The sequence below is a fragment of the Mustela nigripes genome, chromosome 13, assembly GCF_022355385.1.
Source record: "Mustela nigripes isolate SB6536 chromosome 13, MUSNIG.SB6536, whole genome shotgun sequence".
NCBI classification, from domain to species: Eukaryota; Metazoa; Chordata; class Mammalia; order Carnivora; family Mustelidae; genus Mustela; species Mustela nigripes.
In genome coordinates, this window is record NC_081569.1 from 109,944,685 (window position 1) to 109,969,332 (window position 24,648).

General features: G+C 49.6%; 1 protein-coding gene across 5 annotated transcripts in view; it reads left to right on the forward strand.

The window, feature by feature from the left end:
* The first annotated feature begins 2,801 nt into the window (after window positions 1–2,801).
* Window positions 2,802–24,648, forward strand: part of PLEKHG3 (pleckstrin homology and RhoGEF domain containing G3) — a 41,393-nt gene continuing 19,546 nt past the window's right edge. For 2 of the 5 annotated variants that reach the window (XM_059373389.1, XM_059373390.1), the window contains exon 1: window positions 2,803–3,062. The gene's annotated coding sequence lies outside the window, so the exon portion shown is untranslated. Of the gene's footprint in view, window positions 3,063–24,648 lie in introns of all 5 variants that reach the window. The other 3 variants (XM_059373388.1, XM_059373392.1, XM_059373393.1) reach the window with 3 other exon arrangements.

Below are 24,648 nucleotides of genomic sequence, written 5' to 3' on the forward strand. Positions count from 1 at the left end.
ATGACATTTAGTTTGTTTATTTTCTTGTTACTGTGGCGCACACTTTGGGAAATATTACTGAAATGCCACTCGATACTCTGGAAGCTTTGAGACATTAAAGCTTGTTTGGGCTTTTTAGGTCGCCTTGGAGGAGGACTTCCTCCCCCATTCCAGCCAGCCAGGGTTCCTTCTCAGAGCTGGAAGCACAGAGCCTCAGGACCTTGGCAGTTTTTACATCCCCTCCCTCTCCTGAGGTCTACCACAATAGAGCAGCTGAAATGACAGCTTGGAAATGTCCTTTATTGTGAAACTCAATGGTCTTTGTCTCTGGGATTTGAAATTTTGATGCAGATGTTGGCATCCAAGAGTTAGGAAGGAGGAGGGCAAGGGCCGGGAGAAGAAACCCTTCCACTGACTTCCATAGTGAGTCATTTCAATTCTCTGTGCCATCCTGGTTTTCTCACCCATAAAAATGGGGGAGAATACCTCCATCTGCCCATCTCAGTGGGGGTACTGTGAAGATGAATTAATCTGTATTTTTAAAAACACTTTGAGATCTTGGATTAAAGACATTACTGGAGCACAAGGTATTATTATAATAATAAATGATTTTATAGCAGGGAGAGTGCAGACACTAAAGCAAGGATTGGAAGAGGCAGGGAGGAGAGAGGCTCTGATCGCTGGAGCCTGGGCCCAGACACAGGTTTTTATTCTTAGAGGTGAGCTATGATTTCAAACTGTTTGGGTTATTTCACCTGAATTGCTTTACAGAATGCTTCCTATATAACTTCTGCCATAAGGGAAGATTAAAATCTTTTTAGGAAATAGGTTATGTACATTCAAACAATTAGAAGCAATGCAAGGCATTATAATGAGCTGAACTGAATATAACAGGTGTCAAAAAGAACGCAGAATAGATGGTGACGAAGATCAGCTTTGCCCAGGTCTATCACACACTAGCTGTGTGACCTTGCCTCTGTTTCTTCTGTGACCACAACTGTTTGTACAAAGGGCTTAGAATGATGGTTAGCAGATAGTAAGCACTCAGATGTTAGACGTATCTGGGATCTTGTCAGGGTCTGTTTTTGCTGGTTATGTAATCTTGGTTAAGTTGCTAGTTACCTTCTGATCCTCAGTTATCGATCTGTAAAATGGGTATAAGGATACTGACTAGCTCACAAGGTAACTGTGAGGATAGAGGGAGACAATGTAAATAGCATAGCACTGGGCCCTACAAATGGTAAGCATCCACCAAATGAGTTATTATTACTGTCATTGGCACTATTCCCTGCCGGAGGTGTGACGGGTGCGTTCAGTAATGGCTTAGATAAGTCAAGGGCCTTCTTTGGAACCTGGAGTTTGAGGTGGAAGAACGGGATAGATAGGATTTGGGTGATCAGAGAAGAAAGCAGGCTCACAGAAAGGCGCAAGTATGAGGAAGGACAGCCTCCCCCACCCCCAGCCCCAAGACAGGAAGGGACTCGGGGCTTCTCACTTTTCTCTTCAGCGGGGGGCCCTGGCTGGCTCTATCTGGTAGAGCCCCGGCGGCTGTTTACCCCCAAACTCCTTCCGCAGTCTCGGCTTTCACCTTCCCGGGAGGCAAAGGTAGGGCTCTGCAAGGTTGGAGCCGACCCTCCCTCCCCGAGGAATGTGGGTCCCGTTTCCACTTAACCTCTTCCCGGGCAATCGGGAGCTAGGAGCCCCTCTGTCTTCACCCCACCCTCTGCCAGGATCCAGTTTCAAAGTCACCTGAAAGCCATTTCCTTCCGCTCCAGTCCCTCCCCTCCCCTCCCCTCCCTGTAAATCACCTGGAGTTTGCTCCCCTCCCTTCCCTGTAAATCACCTGGAGTTTGCATTAGCCTGGAGCAGATTTTATTTTTTTTAAGCTTGTGTTCTTTTTTTTTAACAAGAACTCTCTTTGCCGTTTACTATACACACTTGTCTACACAGAACCCAGTGATTCGATATCAGAGTTCCATTCCTCCTCCCCAGATGGTAATGTCTAAGCAGTGGGATCTCTTCTGGGGCCCCACCCTGGCTTCCTCTCCTGCCTTGTGCTGGAACAGACAGCATCTTTCCCCTATCCTTACTGATGAATTATTTTGCGTTTTAAAATTTATGATCTTGCTCAAGTCCTTACTGAGTGTCCGTGACCCCCTTCCAGGTGTGTACCTTCCCATGGCCATAGTATTACATACAGCCGTAAAAACAAGAGACAGGTTCTCTATTACACAGGTTTCTGCATCTTGTTTTATCCACCTAGCAGCCTTTTAGTGGACTTCCGCCAGGTTACCCGTTTCTTCATCTCCTCAGCTCCCCCGAGGCCGGGATTTACATTTGGAACGGATCACAGGGACCGAGTTGAGGCGAGAAATTCGTGACGTGCCTTTCTGACTCAGAAAAGCCAAGGTGACCTGCTCTGGTAGGCTCGAGACCGCCCCCCACCCCAAGCCGATAGCAATTAATGTCTTCCTAAGCCCCCTTTCCTATCCGCACAACTGGGGCTGTTTGGCTGTGACACCGGCGTGACCCCCACCACGTGCGTCTTTGGATCTGCGAGCATCTAGGCGGCCCGGGAGCGGCTCGCGTAGGGCGGGTCGGTCACCGTCGGGGCGGCGCGCTCGCCCCACCTGCGGGCGTTAATCATTAGCGGCGCCCGTTCCCCTTCACCTCGGGCTCCGGCTCGCCGCGTCGCGAAGGTTCTCCGGGTCCCCGCGGAGCCGCCAATTGCTGGATTCCAGCGGCCGGCCCGAGTCTCCACCCACTGGAAAAATTCCTGGCCCGCCCCTCCCTCCCGCTCTCCCCTCCCTCCCGCTCTCCCCTCCCTCCGCAGCTCTGGCCCCGCTCGCCCGGCCCCGACTTCCTGCCGGGCGCTGGGAAGGCGCGCGCGGGCTGGGGTCCCGGGGGCCAGCGTCAGCAGCTGGCTGCAACCCCGATCGCGGAGGGACCGTACCGTGGGCGGGAGCGGCCGGCAGCCTCAGCCCCTGCGGAGAGCGACTTTCAAACTCGCGCCTGCGTCGCGGCCGCACCTGGGCAGCCTCGCGCGCAGAGCGTGCGGGACCCGGCGGGGCGGCGACCGCGCGGTGAGTGGCCCTCGCTTCTCCCATCTCCCTCGGCCAGTGGCAGTGCCTAGAGCCCCTCCGAAGTCCCCCACCCTCCCGGTTCCTCGCTCCAGCCCCCCGCCGGGTGGGGACTCGGGACGACTGAGGAGGGCCCGGGGCTGCGTTGGCGCCTTCCAGGGCGACCTCTCCCTCTCCCCCAACGCCAGTAGAGGACCGGAGCGCGGGAGGCTCGTACACCGAGACCTTTTCTGTCCTGTAGTCCCCACCCCGGAACCACAAGGAGCGAGCGCGCCAGGTGGCTCCGGGAAGCTCCGTTTGAAAGCCGGGAAGCCCGCGAGGCTGCGCCCGCCCGCTCCCCCTGCGCGCTCGGGCGCCAGAGGGCTGGCCCTTCCCTGGGACTGTGGGACTTGGGCCGGGTGGACCCTTCTGGGGAAGGACCTCAGCCTCTGGTCCTGGGAGCCCAACGGGCGCCTGCAGCTTGTTCCGGGTTGGTACTCCACAGTGCTCGTTCTTGAGAATCTCAGCCCCTGTCCTGGAAGGGTTAGAGTGGGTGCCAGAAAGGGAATGTCGGGAGCCGAAGGCATAGAGGCCACTGCCTGCCACTGTCGGCCTCGACATCGCCCACTCTTGAAATCTATTTGGTTTTCTCCCCATTCTCAGCCCCTTGGTTTGGAAAGCTAGGAGGAGAAGGGCAAACTTGAAATTTCAAGATATTTTTAGGTAGCTCCTTTTACTCTTCGGAGCTGCTTTTGAAAACAAAGAGAAGAGTGGGAAATGTAATGGTAGGAGGCTGGGGAGGTGTGGCCTGGTGGGGGGGAGCGGCGCGGTGCTTGTGGCCGCGGTAAGAGTTTTATCCTCTAGGCCACTTGCTAAACTGTGGGCAGATGGAGGAGGCTGTCTTCTCCAGGGCCCCTGGGGAGGCAACTCCGACTGCATTATCCTACATGGAACCCTAGAGAGAGGTCGCCCTGGAAGGCGCCAACGCAGCCCCGGGCCCTCCTCAGAGTCTCCCTAGCCCTGCCTCTTCTTGAAACCCAGTCACATAGACCTTGCTTAAGAAATAATAAGTAGGGAGAGTAATGACATCGCCTGCTTCCTTTTAGGAGAGTGCTTTTCCAGCACTCATTGACTTAAGCTGGGAATGACTTCATTTCATCCTCCCAACAGAAAACCTAGATAGTAAGAGCCAAAGGAAGGTGTACCCCGTCCTGAGATCCCGGGGTGCCTAGTCTCTTCCTTCTAAGCCATGTTAGGTGCTCTTGGTGCTTTTGCTGAACCTGTTCTCTTCTCTGGGGGCTGGATGACCCCTTGGCTCCCTGGTATCTTGCTCTGGGGATAGAGCAGGGAGTCAACATGGGGTAAACCAAGTCCTAGAAGCAGAGGGAGTGGCTTAGGGGTTGTTTTATTAGATGTGGCCTATCAGGAAAGTGGAAAGAGCACTGGCCTGGGAGTCCAACACAGGATTTTGCTTGAATTTTAATCTGGCTCTACTGCATACCATCAAAGATTGGTAGAGTGACTAGTGCTGGAAGGCGCCTCTCATTAGCCTACGCTACACATGAAGGAAGCAGAGACCGAAGATGTCAGGTGATTTGAGCCTGATCCCTGTTGGCCAAACAGGGACTAGAACTCAGATTTCATGCTCTGGCTAATCCCTGCTTTCTCCAACATGACCTGGGCAAATCACATATCTTTCAGACTCAGTTTCCACGTGAGTAAAGCAGGGTACTTGCGTTCTCTTCCTTATAGAGGTTGTGGTAAGGATCACATAAAGCAGACTTGTAGAAAGCACTCCATAAACTCTTATACTGAATAAAGAGCTCACTGTGGCTAGAGGGGCTCTCAAGAGCTTTAACGTTTACTGGATATGTCCCCTGTGTGCCGCAGGAGATGGTAAATACCAGGGTCCTATGGTGGAGGTTTACATCTGTGGCCTGTGATATCTCAGCTCCAGAGTAAACATTTGGCTTACCAAATCCACAGCTAACGCAGGGTCACTGTGTTTACACCGGAGGAGGCCAAAGGCCATGGCTTGAGGGATGACTGGGGCGAGAGGGGAAAAGGGACTGTGTTCCAGACGCGTGGCTTGCCCCTTTACGTCCACCCCCTCTCAGAACCTTGTGAAGGAGGGCGCTGGGCTGCTAACTTTGGAGGGTTAATTGTGGAGCTATCTAGTTATTCTCTGTTTTACTGGGGTTGAGGGGACTCTGGGCTTTGGAGGGGGGTGTTGCCTTTGCAGCTGCACTGGGGCTCTCTTCAGCGACTCATTTGCCTCCCTCCCCCTTCCCCAGGCTGCCCCTCTGGCCTCGGCCTCTGCTCTGTGCTGGCTCTCTGGCCAGCTGCTTGTCCATAGGCCTTTGTTCCAGAGCTGCCTGCCCACCCTCCCCAGCAGAAGCCCTCAGGCTGGAGGCTTGGCAGCTGGAGGTCACTCCTGTGCAGGAAGGCTCTACTGGAATCCACAGGGGACCTGGCAGACCCTCATTGCCTCCTGTTGGGCTCCTCTTAGGGCTGCTAACTTGCTCCTGGCCACTCACTCTCACTTCCTTTTCTCCTCTCTTTCCCTAAATGGTTGGATTGTCCCTTTTTTTCTTCCTACAATTACGCTTCTTAGTTCTATTTTTAAGTATTCATTCATTCAACATTTATTTGGCGCCTACTGTATATGAATATAGATGTAGTGAACAAAATATACAAATATTGACCAGGAACTGACTTGTAGTGGGGGAGGCTGACAGTGAGCAAGATAGAAAATGAAATAGAAAGCATGTCAGTAAAAAACAACAACAAAAAGAAAGAATGTCAGTGATAGGTAGAGACATGTGATAGGGAAGGAGGTGGATATGCATTGCCATGGAGGGAGTAAGATGGCATTTTGGATGGAGTGTCCTGGGAAGCCGCCTGAGCAAGGGATATTGGAGATAATGCCTGAGGGAAGAATTTCCCTTCATCTCTTATCGCCTTTACTTGACTCCCACTTAGAGCAACCCACTGTGGGATTGAGGGGCCGGATTTGGAATTGGGTGCACCCAGGTTTGAATTCCGGCTTTGCAGCTTGCTAGCCCCTTGGTGCTGAACTCCTCTGAGCCTGTGTTTTTCTCGTGTAAAATGGAGTTAGTCATCATATCTACCATGTATGGTATTCTGTGAGAATGAACAATGAGAATGTGTTAAACGCTCAGCAAAGCTTCCAGAGGTGTTCAGTAAATGATAGTTGTATTATTTCTCCAACCAAAGTGTGTGGGGTTGGGGTAGCTCAAGATAGTTCATGCCATTGCTAAGGACTTAGGCTGAAAGGCTTTGTGTTTCAAGTGTTGGGCAGGGGTGAGGAATTGGAGGGAGATAAAACAGAAATCCTGGTTAGTGCAGACTTTGTTAGTGAGACTTTTCTACCGTATCCTAGATTTCTGATGGTTGGGCTGAGGATGCCAGGCTCCCAGGTGTGTGGTGCTTTCCCCAGGATAGGCTGAACTGGGGGTAGCCCTGGCCTTCCCTTGCTCTGGAATTCCCCCAGCATCTAACCAACCCTGATGAATCACAGCATGGTCCCTGGCCTCTCTAGGCGGCCTCACAGCTGGGAAGGCTATCTGCCCCTCTCCCAGACTCCTGTAGATAAGTTATGTTCCGAGAGGGAGGGAGAGGAGGGCTGGGGAAATTGCATGGGGGGCAGGAGGATTCTGATGGAGCCTTATCTTGGGTTCTGCCCAGACTCTTAACTGCTCAGCTCCCGCGGTGTCCACCCAGCCAGTCTGCAGTCTCTTCTCTGCTGGAACCACGGCCCTCAAAGGGAGGGGCCGGCTCTAAGACTGCTGTCAAAGCTGTGGTGAGCGGTTTCCTGGGGGCCCTGCCCTGGCTCAGGAAGCAGGGATGGGCTGTGGAGGGTGAGGTCTAGGGAAGTGGTCATCAGACAGACCACACCCCCTGCAGGCCCCGTGGCACAGGCAGGACAGCCAGGCAGGCCCTGTGGTGAAGGAACTTTCTGGGCCTGCCAGCTGGTGCCTAGAGACTGCATAAAGCTAGTTATAATCTGGCTTCAGAGGAAGTTAAAAAGATAGATGGCCCTGAACAGCCCCAGGCATTTTTGTTTTTGGTTTTGGGTGACTGTACTCAGAGGAGGAGGAAACCTGGGCAGGGTCCACTACCGCATGAGAAGGAGGTGCACCTGGAGATGTGTGGCAGTCCCCCTGGGAGTTAGCTGGCGGGAATGATGGCTGGTCCTGTTAACTGGGCCCCCACTGTGTGCTCTTTATTTTGATTGGACGCTGTCTGAGGGCAGGAACTGTGCTGGCTTCATCTTTGTTCTGTGGCACCGAGAGCTGTATGAAGTGTAATCAACAAGGGTGTGAGCAGCTTGTGCTGAGGTCCGGGCCTGACAGTGATCTGGGCTCGGTGGGCTCGTTGGCTCCCACTTTTGTTCTGTGGAAGCTGAGTTGGGGGGTGGGGGCAGAGAAAGCAGTGGTGAGGGTTAGGCCCCTCCGGGTGGGCTGTGGCCATTTGGGAACATAGGCAAGGGGGAAAGCCAGGCTTTTTACAGTTCTCTTACAGGCCTTTGGGGAGGGCTCTCTGGTTTAAGCTGAGGGAATGGATTTATAAGGACCTTAAACTTCTTTCCTGGTGAGCAGATTGTGGGGCTGGACACAGGACCTGCACAAAGGCTCTGTCGGACTCAGTGGTGGCTGTCCATGCAGCTTTTTGGAAAACCCAGTCTGAGAGTCCTTGAAGTTGCTGATTATTGCTGGGGTCTGGCTGAGAATGCAGGGAGAGGTGTGAGAGGAGTGAGGTCTAGTTCTTACTGTGGTAACAGGATCTCAAGAGGAGAGATGGGTCCTACAAGTCCCGGAAGTGCTTCAAAACACATATCCTCTACTGTCCCAGCTGCAGGACTATGCGTGTCTGTGTGTGTTTGTGTATATACAATGGAGGTTCTGGAGCAATAGTTGGCAAGTGTTTGTTGGCAGGAAAAGGGAACCAGTATTCATGCAGCGTCTTTCTGTCCTGCACGATGCTACATCCCCAGTGCTGCGTATTAGGATTCCAGTAAATATTTTTTTAAAGATTTGTTTATTTATTAGAGAGAGAGAGAGAGAACATGAGTAGGGGTGGGGCAGAGGGAGAGGGAGAAGCAGGCCTTCGGCTGAACAAGGAACCCAACATGGAACTTGATCCCATGACCCCAAGATCATGACCTGAGCTGAAGGCAGATACTCAACTGACTGAGCCACCCAGGCGCCCCTACCAATAAATATTTTTCATATAAGTGAAACCCTATTGTGTGGTAAAACCTTAGGAATTCAAGAAATCTTCACAAATGTTCTATTCCTGTCTAAAGACGCCTAGGAAAGTTATGAAAGTTAACCCGTGGTGGGCTGCTATGGTAGGGGGGCAGGCAGCTCTGGATTTCTGCACTCTGGAGGAGAGCATGGCTGCTAGGATCACTGGGTCCAGTCCTGCCAGGTGCGCTGTGGGCTTTGCCCCCCTGCGGACAGGAGGGTGTACTTACAGTTTTGAGTATAGTTTGTCCCATACTAGGTCCCATATTATGCCATTGAAGGCAGTAGTGGGGGTCACTTCTGTGCTCTTTAGGACCTGTCCTCTCTGCAGCCTCGCTTATCTGCATCTAGCCAGTGAGCCTCAGAGCAGCCAGATTCCTACATTATTATTCAGCCCAGCTCCCTCAGACTCTAACTTTTATATGTACGTTATGCCATCCTCTTTCAGAGCCAGCAGCTGAAAGGAAGTAGCCAAGGAAAGAGAGTAAAGAGGTGAGCACAGAGAGGAAAAATGACCCCCTAGTTGTGGAAAGTCTGCAGTGAGAGTGGACAGAGGTCAGAATAGCAGGAAGGGCCAATGCTGGTGGAAGCCAGGGTCTCATTTAGGAGGAATGGCCTGGCACACCTGGGTCCTGGGCCCTGGGGAGGAGGGGGTCATCGTTTTCATAATGGATGCTTTGCTGTAATTGTGACCTTGAGTCATCCAGAAAAGGTTAAATTATGCTCCCTTGACTGTTGAGGAAGGCATGCAAGGAAGCCCTTACTGTGTTTTTTAAAAGATTCCCAACCCGATTGATGAAAAGTTTCAAAAATGCTGATACTCAGATACTAGTATCACTGTTCCTCTCAGCAAGGCAAAATAAGTGGTGTCACCCCCAACCACAGATAAGGAAGCGTAGTCCACCTGAGGTTGGAAATCGGTCCAGGATCCCTCGCCAAGACTTGGCAGGAATGAGATTTGAACTTTTGAATGACCCCTGGGCACAGGCACTCAACTTTACTGAAGACTGGTTCAAAACTCTCTTAAAAATGTGGCTTTTTGGACAGCAGTCTCCACGGGCATCCAGCCAGGGCGGTTTACTGTGTTATGGCCCCACCCAGGTAGATTGCCAGCTGCCCCACAGGGCACTTACCTTAGGAGAAACAGGAATGCTTTCAGTCCATTTGCATTTTAAGCATTTCCTGGGTGCTGCGCAGCACTTTCGGAGGCCAGAAAATAACAGGGAGGAACTGCAGTTTCAGACATCACAGGCCTCTTTCCATCAGGAGCTTTGTTCCTTTGTTCTGGTCGGGGATGCTGCCGCAGAGTGCTTTGGTGTGCAGTCTTGGTGCTGGTTGTTGGGTCAGTCTCTGGGAGCCTGGGGACCCGCCCCTGCCTAGGAACCCCGACACGACTCCCTGTTCCCACTATCCAGTCCCGGCAAATGGTCATGGTATCATACTTGCCTCTCATTTATCATTGAGATAGAATGTTACGCATGCAGTGGAAGCTTCCTTTTTCTTGGGGAAACCTTTCTCTGGCCTCCCTCCCCAGAAGAGACATTCTCCTAAATATGTTGTTTATTATACCTTTGCATGTTTTTATACTTTTTACTGTTGTCTATAAGTCATGTATGGTATTGGGTTGTTTTTATTTTGACTATAAATAGCATCACGTTCGGTGTGGTTTTCTTTTTTTTTCTTTTTTAAATATTTTATTTATTTATTTGACAGGCAGAGATTACAAGTAGGCAGAGAGGCAGGCAGAGAGAGAGAGGAGGAAGCAGGCTCCCCGCTGAGCAGAGAGCCCCATGCGGGGCTGGATCCCAGGACTCTGGGACCATGACCTGAGCCGAAGGCAGAGGCTTTAACCCACTGAGCCACCCAGGCGCCCCAGTGTGGTTTTCTTGAACTTGGATTTTTTACCCAACATTGTTATCTAGATTTATCCACATTGATGTGTTTAAATCACATTTATTCATTTAACTGTTGTGTGGCACATATTGTATAATTTTATCACAGTTCCCTTACTGATGGACATCCATTTTGCACCACTGTAAATAATACCACTTTGAACATCTGGGCCCCAGTCTTCTCTGCCCTGTGTGTCAGCAATAAGTTGTGCTTTTCAAGACGCTGTGAAACAGTGTCCCAGAATGGTTTGGAACTAAAACGTTCTTACCAGAAATATGAGAACTGCTGTTTCACTAACTTTTGTACTGTGTCTTTAAATCTGGTAGGTATGAAATGGTATTTAAAAATTATTTAAAGCAAGGGTTTTTAAAATTAACACTTTGATTATAGGTAGGGATGAACACTTTTCTTGTTTTTTTTTGGCCAGTCATGTTATTCTGTCTTTGCCCTGTACATTAAAAATTTCTTTTTGTTTTTAAGTGAGTAAAACACGTGTGCTCTGCAGTCCCCCAGCTCCCCTGCCCCCACTTGGTATAGATTCTGGTGCACTTTACTGAGAGTTGCCTTTGCCTTGGGGTGCCTGGGCGGCTCAGTCTGTTAAATGTCTGACTTGGTTTTGGCTCCCTTCATGATCTCAGCGTTTGTGAGATTGGCCCACATCTGGCCACATGGTCACCAAGCAGTCTGGTTGAGAATCTCTCCCTCTCCCGCTCCCTGCTCTTGGGCTCTTTTGTCTGTGAGTGCACCTTCTGGTGTGCGCTCTTTCTCTCTCAAATTTAAAAAAACAAACCGTAATTGCTATTGCCTTTTTCTTTTTGATTTATAGTAATTATATATGTTGAGTAACTGCTCTTTGGTAGGTTATATTCATTATAGCACTGTAAGTTATCGTAACTATTAATAAATGTCATTTTTTTTTATAAGGAAGTTTTAATTTTAATGTCAGATTTACTGATTTTTTTCTTTGTACTTTCTGTCTCTTGTTCAAGGAATCTTTTTCTATTCTGATTTTATAAATATATTAAAATATTTTCTTTTAAATTTAAGTTTTGCTTCTCATGGTTACGAATTCACCTGCAGTGTATTTTCTTTATATGAAACCGGATCTCAACTCTGGCTCCACACTAAAGCCTTACAAAGAGCTGTAAGAAAGAAAGGACTGATGTCTTAGTTTCACCTCCGATCAGACCAATAAAATAAAAATTATCTTGGGGTGAGGCCCAGGCTAGGTTATGAAATGCTCCAGGTGACTTTTATATCTAGCTAAAGTGGAGAACCACCCACCTTGTAAGGTTTTTTCCAGAGGAATAGCCAGATTTTCTAGGATTAGTTATTGAATAGTCTATACTTTTCCCACTGACTTACTACTTTTTAGATTTGATTGATTTATATCTTTGAAATATATTTCATATATCTTAAAATTCATCCATGTAAAGTGTTTAGTGGTTTTTAGTATATTCACAGAGTCCTGCAGCCATTACTATGAACTGATCCTAAAACATTTTTATCCTCCCCAAAAGAAACCCTTGCCCCTTATTTGTCATTTCCTGTTCTTCCCATCTCCCATCCCCATGCAACCACACATCTTTCTCTCTCTGTGCATTTGCCTCTTCTGGATATTTCACATAAATGAGTTCGTAAATACGTAGTTTATTATGACTTCTTTCCCTTATCATGGTGTTTTCGAGTTATGCATGTTGTGGAATGTAATCAGACCCTTCTTTTTCTTTTTATTGCCCAATGATCCATCATATGGATAAACTGCATTTTGTTTATCTTTTTTTTTCTTAAAGATTTTTTTATTCATTTATTTGACAGAGATCACAAGTAAGCAGAGAGGCAGGCAGAGAAAGAAGAGGAAGCAGTCTCCCTGCTGAGCAGAGAGCCTGATGTGGGGCTCCATTCCAGGACCCTGGGATCATGACCCAAGCCGAAGGCAGAGGCTTTAATCCACTGAGCCACCCAGGCGCCCCTATTCAAATCTTTGCCCATTTTAAAATTGAGTTTTATTATTGTTGTTGTTGTTGTAAAGGTTCCTCAGATATTCTGGTTATAAGTGTGTTGTCGGATATATGATTTATAGCTACTTTCTCCCATTTTTGATTTGTCTTTTCACTTTCTTGATAGTGCCCTTTGTAACACTGGTTTTTAATTTTGATATAGTCTAATTTATCTACTTGTTTCGGTCCGTGTGATTTTAATATTTAAGAAGCTGTTGCTCACCCAGATTTACCAAGATTTACTCCTAAGTATTTTTGGAAGAGTTTTATAGTTTTAGATCTCACCTTTAGGTCCATGATGCATTTTGCCTTGATTTTTGCATATGGTGTGAACTAGACGTCCCCATTCATTCTTTTTTTTTTTTTTTTTAAGATTTTATTTATTTATTTGAGAGAGAGACAGTGAGAGAGAGAGCATGAGCGAGGAGAAGGTCAGAGGGAGAAGCAGACTCTCCATGCAGCTGGGAGCCCGATGTGGGACTCGATCCCGGGACTCCGGGATCATGACCTGAGCTGAAGGCAGTCGTCCAACCAACTGAGCCACCCAGGCATCCCCCCATTCATTCTTTTGCATATGAATATCCAGTTGTCCTAGTACCATTTCTTGAAAGTCTGTTCTTTCCCTGTTGAATCATCTTGGTACCCTTGATGAAAATCAGTTGGCTGTAAATGTGAGGTTTTATTTCTGTACTCTCAATTCTGTTCTGTTAATCTAGATGTCTGCCTTTATGCCAGCACAACACGATCTTATGAAGTACAGCTTCCTAGTTAGTTTTGAAATAAGGAACTGTGAGTTTTCCAACTTTGGTCTTTTGCAAGATTGTTTTGTTTATTCTGGGTCTCTTTTCCACAGAAATTTTAGGATCAGCTTGTCAGTTTCCATTAAAAAAAAACCCAGCTGAGATTTTCACAGAGATGGTGTTAAGCTGGTAGATTGATTTGGTGAATACTGCTAGTTTAGCAATGTGAAGTGTTCTGATGGATGAGAACATGAAATTTTGTTCCATTGATTAAAATCTTTATTAATTCTTTCAACAGTGTTTTGTGGTTTCCAGTATAGAAGTTTTACACTGCTCTTGTTAAATGTATTCCAAAGTATTTTATGCTTTTTGCTGCTCTTATAAATGGTATTGCTTTCTTTGTTAATTTCATTTTTGGATTGTTCACTGACAGTGTGTAGGAATAAAATTGATTTTTGTGTGTTGATCTTGTGTCCTGCCATGTCGCTGAACTCTTTCATTAGGACGAGTGGTTTTATAGTGAATTCCTAGGGTTTTGTATATATAAGATTATGTCATCTGTGAATAGAGATAGTTTTACTTCTTCCTTTTCAATCTGAATGTCTTTTATGTTTTTTTCCTGCTTAATTGCCCTGGCTAGAGCTGTAGTACAGTGTTGACTAGAAATGACATGAGGGGACATCCTTGTTTTGCTCCTGATCTAGGGGAAAGGCATTCAGTCTTTTTCCATTAAGTATGAAGTACCAAAAAAAAAAAGTATGAAATACTTACAGTTTTTTGGTGTTTTTTTAAGGATTTTATTTATTTGACAGAGAGGGAGAAAGAAAGGGAATACAAGCGGGGCTAGTGGGAGAGGGAGAAGCAGGCTTCCCGCCGAGCAGAGAGCAGGGTGCCGGATGTGGGGATACATCCCAGGACGCCAGGATCATGACCTGAGCTGAGCACAAGGCAGACGCTTAACGACTGAACTACCCAGGCACCTCCGGCAGGTTTTTTGTAGATGCTCTTTATAAGGATTGGAATGTTCCCTTCTCTTCCTAGTTTGTCGAAGTGTTTTTATTGTGGAAAGGTATCAGATTTTGTCAAATGTTTCTTCTGGGTTTACTGAGATTATCAGGTGGTTTTGTATTATTAATATCTTGAATTCTGTTAATTGATGCTTAGATGTTAATCCAATCTTGTATTTCTGGGATAAATCCATATAGTCATAGTGTATACTCCTTTTTATGTATTACTGGTTTCTATTTGTTAGTATTTTGCTGGGGATTCTTTGCATCTTTATTAGGGATTTTAGACTGTAGCTTTTTTCTTGTGATATCTTGTCTGGTTTTGATCTCAGGGTGATACACTCATAGAATAAGTTGGGAAGTGTTCCTTCTTCTTCTATTTTTAGAAGAGTTTATAAAGGATTGGTATTAATTCCTTTAAGTATTTGGTAGAATTCACCAGTGGGGCCATCTAGTCCTGGGCTTTTCTTTATTGGGAAATTTATTTATTTATTTTAAGATTTATTTATTTGAGAGAGACAGGAGGAGGGGCAGAGGGAGAGGATCTTCAAGCAGACTCCCTATTGAACATGGAGCTCTCCAGAGGCTTGATCTCACAACCCATGAGGTCATGACCTGAGCTGAAACCAAGTCTCAGCCACCCAGGTTCCCAGATTTTTTTTTTAGCTAATGGAGTAACAGTTGGTTCCATCTTTTTACTCCCTTGTGATGGTTTATTTTGTTGTATGGTTATTAATGTTTATACTCAGCTCCTCTTCAGTGGTTGCAAAGAGTGGGATGCTTAAAAGTAAGGTGTTTTGGAAGTCTGCACTAACTGGTGATGATGATATCTAGGGCATAAAAGGGGTGGGTGGGTGGCTGAGGTGGAGTAGAGGAAAGGATTGTTGGAAGACTCTTCCAGAACTTTGCATGTCTGTCTGCTTCTTAAACAGGACTCTGCTCAAGAGTTACTTCCTCAAACATGAGAGGCAACGTGGTGGGGGTTGGGGGTAGGAAAAGAATGAATGAAACAAGATGGGATTGGGAGGGAGACAAACCATAAGAGACTCTTAATCTCACAAAACAAACAGGGTTGCTGGGGGGAGGAGGGGTCAGGTGAGGGTGGTGGGTTTATGGACATTGGGGAGGGTATATGCTATGGTGAGTGCTGTGAAGTGTGTAAACCTGGTGATTCACAGACCTCTACCCCAGGGCTAATAATCCATTATGTTAACAAAAACATTTAAAAAAGAGTTACTTCCTCAGAGTCTTCCTGGACCTCTTGACCAAATAACACCCCATCCCCCCACTTACTCCTTTTTTTTTTTTTCCTAAACATTTATTTTTATATTTTTGAGAGAGGGGGCCGGGGAGTGCATCCGAGCAAGGGGAGGGTCAGAGGGAGAGGGATAAACAGTCCCGCTGAGCAGGGAGCAGGACTCCACCCAGGACCCTGAGATCATGACCTGAGCTAAAGGCAGAGGCTTAACCCACTGAGCCACCAGGCGCTCCTCCATTACTTATTTTAAAAGATTTTATTTTTATTTATTTAGAGAGAGAGAAAGCCCTACTCTTTTCTCTGCTTTATCTTCTTTATGACACTTATCACTATCCAGAAATATCTTAGTCATTTGTCTCCCTTTTATGTCCTTCTCCACTGGAAGGTAAGCGCCTGATAGCAAGGGTTTGTCTTACGTATTGCTGTGTTCCTATGACTGGGCACGTGGCTTATACTGCCAGTAAATGTTAGGAGTTTGAGTAATCCCGCTTGCAGATGGAAGTCCTCTCAGCTTCGATTCTATAGCCCTCAGCTGGTCTGGGTCTGACCAGGCAGTCAAGAAGAGGTGAACAGCTTGGCTCTCTGTTCCCAGACCTTTTTCTGTGCCTCCACTGGGGTTGTCTTTTTGTCCCATAAGAGCTCAGAAAATACCATCCACCCCGTGTGCTTTATTTCGGCCCTTTTCTATGTTTGCACAGCTCCCCATGTCAGCAATAGGCATTTGAGTGTCAGAAGACATGGAGGCAAAAATGCACAAGATCTGGTTCTTAGCTATAGGAGGCTGTAACTGAGTTAAGAAGAGAGAGCATTCACAGAAGACTCTTCAGGGACTTGCTCGTCACAGAGCTGCTGTGAGGATGAGTATCTCTCGCAGTGACAGGGTGGAGAAAGGCAGCCGGTGCACCGGTCGTTGGGCCACCCTCAATGGGCACATAAGCCATTCCTTCTAGAAGCTTCTAAAAGGGAGTTATAAATTCCCAGGTGTCTCCATTTTGCCCCCTTAGATTGCCCCACAGTGGGAGAACTTGTTTTGAGCAAAGTTTATAAAACTTAAAGTGCCTGGGGGCGGGGCACCTGGGTGGCTCAGTGGGTTAAAGCCTCTGCCTTCGGCTCAGGTCATGATCCCAGGGTCCTGGGATCCAGCCGCATCTGGCTCTCTGCTCAATGGGGAGCCTGCTTCCCCCACTCTCTCTGCCTGCCTCTCTGCCTACTTGTGATTTCTGTCTGTCAAATAAATAAATAAAATCTTAAAAAAAAAAAAGTGCCCAAGGGCATTGGTACAAAGTGGGCTGAGGGAGTGCTATCTGCCTCTTTTAAGGCCCCGGGATTCCAGGAAACCCTGGCTGTCCCTCCTACGTCCCTGTTGGCCCTTGGGTAAGTGAGCACATAGCTCTGGACCTTGGGGTTGTTGGGAGGAGATTCCGTAGGGACTGTATTGAGCACAGGGCCTGGTGCAGCCTGATGACATGCTAGTTGGGATTCCAGGCTGGCATTTTGGGAGCCACTGGTACCTCTGTTTCCTGATGTGTGAACCGCCTGCTGCGCACCTGCCCCTGCCCCTGGCTCCTCGCTCTTGTAAGAACAAGGGTTAATATCCTTCAGCTGAGGACCTGGGGTGGGGGAGGAGCCACATAAATGGAGTATTGTTGTGCTGGTGAATGATCTGGCTTTGTTCAAGTGTCTTCGGGGTTTGACTTCCTGCAGTCAGTGTCCCCTTGTGTTGAATGGCTCAGAGATTTGACGTCCTCACTGGGGCAGTGCTTACCTGCCAGATGTGATGGGGGTCCTCACTCAGGGGGACCTGCTGAATGAGGGAGAGAAGCCTCATTTCCTCTGTCAGAGTCCTCCCAGGGATCAGGAATGAAAGAAATGCAGCAAGTAGGACCCACACGCGGAAGTGGTTCTGAATAGGACATTTATTGAAGAGGTTTTGCAGGAGGCGGCGGGCACTTTAATTCCCGAGGCTGTTGGTGGCAGCTCGCTGCTTGCCCCAAGCCTGTTAACTGCTCGGCTGCCAGGCCCCAGGTGGCCCTCCCGGTGTGCTCCGATGGGAGCCCTTTTGAGGAAGGCGGTAGGTACCCTTCCGAGGCCAGGCTGGGGAGTACAAGGGGGCCTGATGAGGACTCTGAGCTCTGGGCCTCCAGGCCTTTATAAACTCCCCTGTGAAACCTGGCCAGCCACAGGTTTGGGGGCAAAAGGTAGGTTTCTCCCTTGGGGGTTCAGAAACTGAGGAACCCCATGGATGCAGGTATAGGAGACCTGTTGTTTTTCCTCCTCTCCTGCCCTGCTTTCTTCTAGTGGATTGGTCAGTTGTGGCTGGGTGAGAGTGAGACAATCCTGTGTTCCTTTTTAGAGGAGACTGCGGGCAAATCTGCTGGGGTTTCGGAGGCCCTTCTGATTTCTGAACATGCAGCGTTGGGTGGTTTAGAGAAGGGGCCGCTGTTGGAGGGACCATCACCAAAGTGCACACATGCTGGGAAAAGCAGAGTTAATCTCTTTCTTCCTGAAGTTTATTTTTCCCAGAATCCACAGAGGGTGGTTAGTTTGGATAAAATCTAAGTGGTGGCAGGACAGCAAGTGAAAGGAAGTTCTCCTGACCCTGTCATCCCAGGTGGACACTGCTGGGCAGGGCTGTGCCCACCACCACCACTTCCGGAGCTCTGGGCCACAGGAGTGGGGTGAGCGGGGGCCAGGTTGTTGCCCTGTCTTGGGTGGATTTTTTACCTTGAAGCGAGGCCTTGCTTTTCCAGGAGTGGGAGCGGGCTGCCTGGGCTGTGCTGCTCCATACCACTTGCATCCCCTCACCTGAGAACCTGGGGTTTGGTGACAGCCACGTCTCCGGACTGTGTTCTGGTCTCCCGACTTCTCAGCTGAGGGACAAATCTCCTTTCCTCCCACCTGGGAACTGGTTGGATGAGTTTCTTGGGCCTCCCTGGTTGAGGCCCCTTAGAGGGGAAGGTGAGGGCCCTCCGGGGTGGAGGCAGGTGGTGTGGGGCGGAGAGTGGAGAAGGGGCCGCCTTGGGCTCTGGGAGAGGGTTCTGTGAGGGGAAGTCTGTGAGGCCTTGCTATGTGAAGGGCTGGTGCCTTTGAGAATCGACACTTACGGGAGTCTATGAAGTCTGACCTCCCTGGGTCAGGCACCAGGCCCGAGATCAGCATCTGGGGAAAATATTGGGGTGGGGGTTCATCAGTGCACTTTTGCTGTAATGCCCAAGAAGTGGGGCAGGCCAGGGGGGTTTGATGGATGGCAGCAGTTCACAAAAGGGGATTGCTCACGTGAACGAACACACTTTTCTGGGTCTGGATGGTCATGCTTGGAATTAGAGAGGAAATTGTGTTTGGGGGAGCCGCCTTGTTGGCAGCCTTGTCCCCTAATTCTGATTTGCTTGGGGAGGGAAAGTGAGAATTTGGGGGAAGGGAGGAAACCCTCAGGTGGTGAGATGTATTCTGACCAACCCCTAGCCTTTGGCCTGGAATCCTAGTGGGACCTTTTTATCCAGCAGAGCCCCCAGATCTCAGTTTTCTACAGTCGGTGTTCTCTTCCTGCATTCAGAAGCATGTAATTTACACGAAACTTTGTTTCTTCACCTTTTCTTGGATCCTAGTTGCTCCCCCCGCCGCTGCACAAGGGTTGGAATAGGTCTTGTTCTTTCTAGCAGATGCTTCCTTGGGTCATTCTCTCTTTCTCCTACCTGATGCTCTCTCTGAGGAGTCAGCACCTTCTTGGGCCTCTGGATTCTTCCTGAGCACTTATTTGGCTCTACAGACACCTGGTGCCAAAGCCATGTGTGGTTTGTTCTTTCCTGGGGTCCATGCTCACACCTCAGCTCTCAGTCTGAGAGTCTCCGTGGTTGGTAGTTTTTCTTCAGGTGTGGCTCTGGCGTGTCCTTCCCACAGAACTACTGCCCATGCGTTCTCTAGTCCGATGCCCTCCAGCCTGGCCTCTTGCTGCCAGCTACCCTAGATCCTTGGGAGGTCCTGGGCCTTTTAGGACTGAACTCTCCCATGCTGCTGCCTTTGCCCCGGGGACCCTCCCATTTCTTCATCACTTGGCAAGTACAAGCTTATTCATCATTCAAGGCTCAGCTGAAGCCTCACCTTTAAAGCTGCTCAGATGCCCCAGGTAGTACCAGCTACTCCCTCTTCTGCCAGCACAGTTTCTGTATTTTTACATCTGTATAGCACTGAAGGCGTTGCCTAGCGGAGAATTTGTTTATAGGGCTCTTTTTCCTTCTAGAATTCGGTTCCTCAAAGACAGGGACAATGTCTTACTCATTTCATTATCCCTAGGGCCTAGCATCATGCTCAGAAGTGTGGAACGAATTGCCAAACTGGAGGCAGCCTTGAACCCCCAGACTACCCACGACCCCACTCTCCACTCCTTTTGTTATTGGGGCACTTGTCTTGCTTCTCCAGAGAGAGGATCAACCCTCAAGAGTGCGAGCTCTGTATGTGATTCATCTCTGTCTCCCACAAAGCTGCCATAGTGTCTTTGTGCAAAGTGAGTGCTTGAAAATACTTGTCCAGTGAATTCTGCAGCTCACGGCCTTGGCAGGGCAGGGACTGTTCTCCCTACACGAGAGGGTGGGCGCGCTCGTCTGCTGTGGCGCAGAAGGCTTACTGCCTCCCTCCTTCAACCCCCTCCCCCCGCCTTGCCCCTGCTGAACAGCAGACCTGGGGCGGGGTTGGGGCAGCGCTGCCTGGAGTCCTGGGGCTCACTCATGCTTACTCTGTCATTTGCGCTGCTCCCCACCTTCTTTGATATTCCTGTGATTTAGGAAATGGGTGAGCAGCAAGGCTTTTCCCAGTACCTTGAGTTTTTGTCTTATATCCTGGTTCTTCACATGTCCACCTTGCAGCTGGATTTTGTTTTTTCTTTAAAACACAAGGGTTAGTGTCGAGGATGGTTGTGACTGGTCACTTACTTGTGCCTTTGCCACCTTCCCTTTCCTGTAGTTCTGTTCCTGCTTGCCCCTGTGTTCCTCTTTCTGTTCCTCTTCAGCTCCTAGCAGGACACCTTGTCTTTCCCTGTGGAGCCCTGAGGAATGTGGTCTGCCTGCTGCAACAAAGGGCTCTGACTCACTTAGACTTCATCTTCTGCTTTGCCCTTCTGTTGGCCATGGATACCAGACTCTGCCTTTCCAGCCGAATTGCTTATATTTTCCCGCGTGGAAAATCATGGTTCAAGTCCGCGTTGGGATTGTACATGTTGGATGGCTGGTGGGGGAGGATTAGGTCATGCCAGTTCACCAAGCTGGACTTTTATCTTTATTCTTCATGTGAGATGTGGGTAAAAATTATAGGCACAAATCAGGAAAAAAAAAAAAAAGGCACTTGCCCCAGTGCTTGTGGAACAAATAATAACTTCTCCGTCCTTGTCATCCTGCCACTTAGGGTGGCTTTACTGTGTGGCAGATCTTGACTTGCATCCTCTCCATTTTGGGGACCAGTCAGGTGGGTGCTTTTGTTCTCATTTTGCAGATGAGGAACTTAAAGCTCCGAAAGGTGAGGTGGCTTGCCCAAGGCCACACAGGGCCAGCCAGGTGGAGTCGTTGGGTTTTAGACCAGATCTGCCTGGCTGTGGAGCCTGTGGAACCGTTTAGTGTGCATAACCTCTGCTTTGCAGACTCCTGGGCACACGTGTGTGTGCTTCTCTCTCCTCCTCTGCTAGGGACTTAGAGGGTCCTGGTGGGACCTCTCTGTTCCCACTTGCTTCCTGCCGAGATTCTCCAGGGCCTTTGAACGTGATGGAACAGTAAATGCTGTAACTGTTGAAGGTGTTGGCTCAAGTTTCCTCCTTGCTCCCACTCCAGCTGAGAGGCTCCCAAACCAGCAGCTCCTGCCCTGGCTCCACCATGGGGACAAGAGGGCTGATTTGCAGGGAGAGGTTCCTGAAGTTTGCTGGTAAGGAGTGGAGGTCCCAGGGCTTTTGTGTCTAATGAGAGAGAGGTGGGGCCTCTGGGACACCAAATTTGTCTGTGATTTCTAGCCCCAGCTTTAGCTGCTCCATCTTCTGGGGACATTGTGTTATTTCTGTTGACTTACCCTGGCTCTGAGTGGTAGTGATTGCTCTCATTGGCCTTTAGTATGTATGCATATGAAACATCCTGGTAGACAGCTTTTCCTGGGCTATTTGTAGGGGGCCCTTGTTATAGTCATTTCTATAAATTCCAAAGTGGCTCCTTGGCCACTTTTCCCTTCCTCTCAGTTTTTTGTGGCTGGTCACTTGGTATGTGGCATGACAGCAAGGCAGCTGTGCCTCTGCTCTAGTCCCTTGTCTGGGGCCAAGGAGGACAGGATTGCTAGGTTGAATGAGCAGTCCCTGTTCCTGGGTACCTTGACAGACTGGAAACCTGGTAGTGACTAGTGTGGAAATGCGTTAGTCTGGGAGGATCTGGCCCAGCCCTTGGTTTTGACCACTGTTTCTCTTTCACCTGACTGTGGAACTGGTGAAAGGTGCTGCTGCACAGTCCTGCAGCACTTGAAGTGGTCCTTAGGGTCACTAGAGTTAAGGAAAGTGTGTATTAGTGTCCTCTGGCTGTTGTAACAAACCCCACAAGCTTCGTGGCTTGAAACAATATGTATTTGCTGTCTTATAGTTCTGGAGGTCAGAACTGAATCTGGATCCACATGGCTCTGTTACTTCTGGAGGCTCCAAGATTTGTTTTCTCTCCCTTCCCAGCCTTCGGAAGCCGTCCAGATCCTTTGCTGGTGGTCCCTTTCCTCTGTCTGCAAAGCTGCAGCCTCTTTCTGCCTGTCCCTCTGCTTTTGTTGTCACATCAACTTCTGACTCCTGTATCCCTCTTGTAAGGACCCTTGGGATTGCATTAGGCTCACCCAGGGAACCTAGGGATAGTCTCCCCATCCCAGGATCCTTGACTTGATCATATCTGCACAGCCTCTTTTGTCATATAAAACAGCCATAGGATCTTTATATCCAGGGACAATTAGGGTGTGCTTATTCTTTGGGGGGGCATTGGGGAGGGGAGAAGTCTACAGTAGTATGGGTGTTGGATGCTCCAGAAGTGGTTGAGGAGGCCTTTCTGAAGGAGGTTATCTGACCAAATTCGTGTAGGGAGAGATGATCTGGGACACATCCCAGCTCTGAGAATCCACATGAGAAAATGTCGGGGCTAGGAGGTGGTGGGGTTAGTGAGGCGCGGGTGGGTGGTCCTCCCACTGAGACGAGATGCCAGGGCCTTTGCTTCCCTTCCAAGGCCAGGCTGAGGAAGTTTTCTGCACGTCAGTCTATAGGCCCAGACTTCCTCCCAGAATTCAGGTGGGAAGGCTCCCCTGGCAGCCACGATCCCCTTTCCTTCCCAGCAGCTGAAGTCCTGCTTCAAAGACCCGGCCACACTTGGTGGCTCCTGCTGTTCTGGGGTGGTGGGAAAAGGAATTCACGAGGGAATATAAATTCGTGAGGGGAAATGACTTTGAGCCAGCTGGCCTGGGTTTGTGGCCCAGAAACCCTGATGACACTGTTTGCACAGCCTCTGTGATAGTCACGTTGCTCACATGGAACATATCGAATACAGTCATTCCCCAGGGAGCCTTCCCTTGTCCTGCCTTAGGGTGCTTATAGCCCCTGAGTCTCTGGGGAGGGGCGGGAGGGACCCGAGTGAGGAAGCTGCTGCGGCACGGGACAATGACCCAGACCCTCTCAGGGATCCTCCTGTCCCACAGAAAGCCCCTGTGGCTGTGGTGAGAGGTGGTCCCCCCACACCTGTGGTGGAGGGGGAGCTGCAGGAAGAGCCAGGCAAGAGCCAGGCGTGGGGCGGTGCTGGGCTGTGGGTGACAGCACAGCCGAGTGAGCTCTGCGCCCTGGCGTGAGATCTCTGCGGCCGTTCCCCTTGCTCCTGCTGTGCTTGTCTGGAGAGGCTGCAGCTCTCCTCTGTTGCTTCCTTCTGGTACCCTCTCTGTGGACGTCCTAACACAGGACTCGGGGGCCATCCTTCTGGGGAAGGTACAAGGCGGCTGGCTGGCCAGGTTTGGAGAGCCTTTGGACTGGGTAGGAGGTGCATTTGAGAGATGAAAGGAGCCCCTGGGGAGGTGTGCAGGGCTGGCCGGTGTTGGAGCAGTTGCCTCTGGGAGAGCGCCCTGCTCTTTCCCTGCCTGCCTCTAGGACAGGTGTGTCAGGCTTCCGCTGCTCGCTGCTCGCTGCTCGGGTGGGGGTGAGGGGGTGGGGGTGAGGGGCGGAAGGTGAAAGGATGACATCAGCCTCCTCCGCACCTGGAGCCAGCCTCTCTGAAGCAACCTGTTCTCTGGGGCGGCTCCAGAGTTGGCCCACACAGAGGGTTGTCCGGTGAGTGCCCCCCTCCTTCTCCTGCCTTCTCCTCAGCAGCCCGCTGGCCAGGGAGGGAGGACCAGAAGGGAATGTTGCTGAGTCCTGGGGATTCCCCAGGGCCAGAAAAGGAGAGGTTCTCCGGAGGGTTCCAGGTGAGTGCCCCGTAGGACCATCTTTTCTTTCTTTGTCCCCCCCCCCACTTTTTTTTTTTGGTAGGCTCCACACTGGGCATGGAGCCCACTTGGGGCTTGAACTCAGGACCCTGAGACCAAGACCTAAGCTGAGATCAAGAGTTGGCCACTTAACCAACGGCGTCACCCAGGCACTCCGGGACCATCTTTTCTCAAGTTGGTGGTCGGGGAGCAGGGTCCTTTTGCCTCAGTGACCAGAGGCCTGAGGATAGAACATGAGGGATAATGATGGGTTTTGCCATTTTTTTCTGTTGGAAGCATGAGTCTGGGTTAGGTTGGGGCATGGGGCTGAGGCCTCATGAGGAGGAGAAGGATGTGAGACTTGACCCCTGTCATCTGTTGTGGGAATCCAAGGGGCCTGCTGCAGCCTGCCTCTCTGCCTGGGGACATTCGGGGAAGCTACTCAGAAGGGAGGGCCTATAACCTTGGGAGGTGTGGGCAGAGGAAGGGTGCGGATTGTGTTCATATAGAGAGAGAGAGTTTAAAAAAAAAAAAAAAAAAAGAATCCTTCCTCTTCGGGACCCCCCCCCCCCGCCATGTTTATCTGAGCTACTTCTTCTGTCCATCAAAAAGAAGGGCTTAGGGGACCATCACAGGTGTGGGACTGGAGATACCAAGTTTTCTAGAAGACTGATTCACTGATTGATGATTGGACTGACTCATGTTGAGAGATGGAAGAGGTCATGGCAGGGGGAGACTTCGGGAAACTGGAGACTGGGTGCGGTAGGAGAAGGAAGGCGTGGGCATCTGGCTTGAAGGTTTGGCCGCTCTCTGCCTGTCTCCTTTAGGCTCCCACTTCCCCAGCCAGACTGTGTCTTCTGGATGCGTCTGAAGACCTAAGTTCCAGTCATGGCTTTGAGGTGAACCTTGCAGTTTGGGGTGATACTCAGTGGAGAGGAAGGAAAGGTTGCCTCTGGCTGGGGCATGTGGCAGGTGCAGGTTCTGTCTCTGGGAGTCTGAACTACAC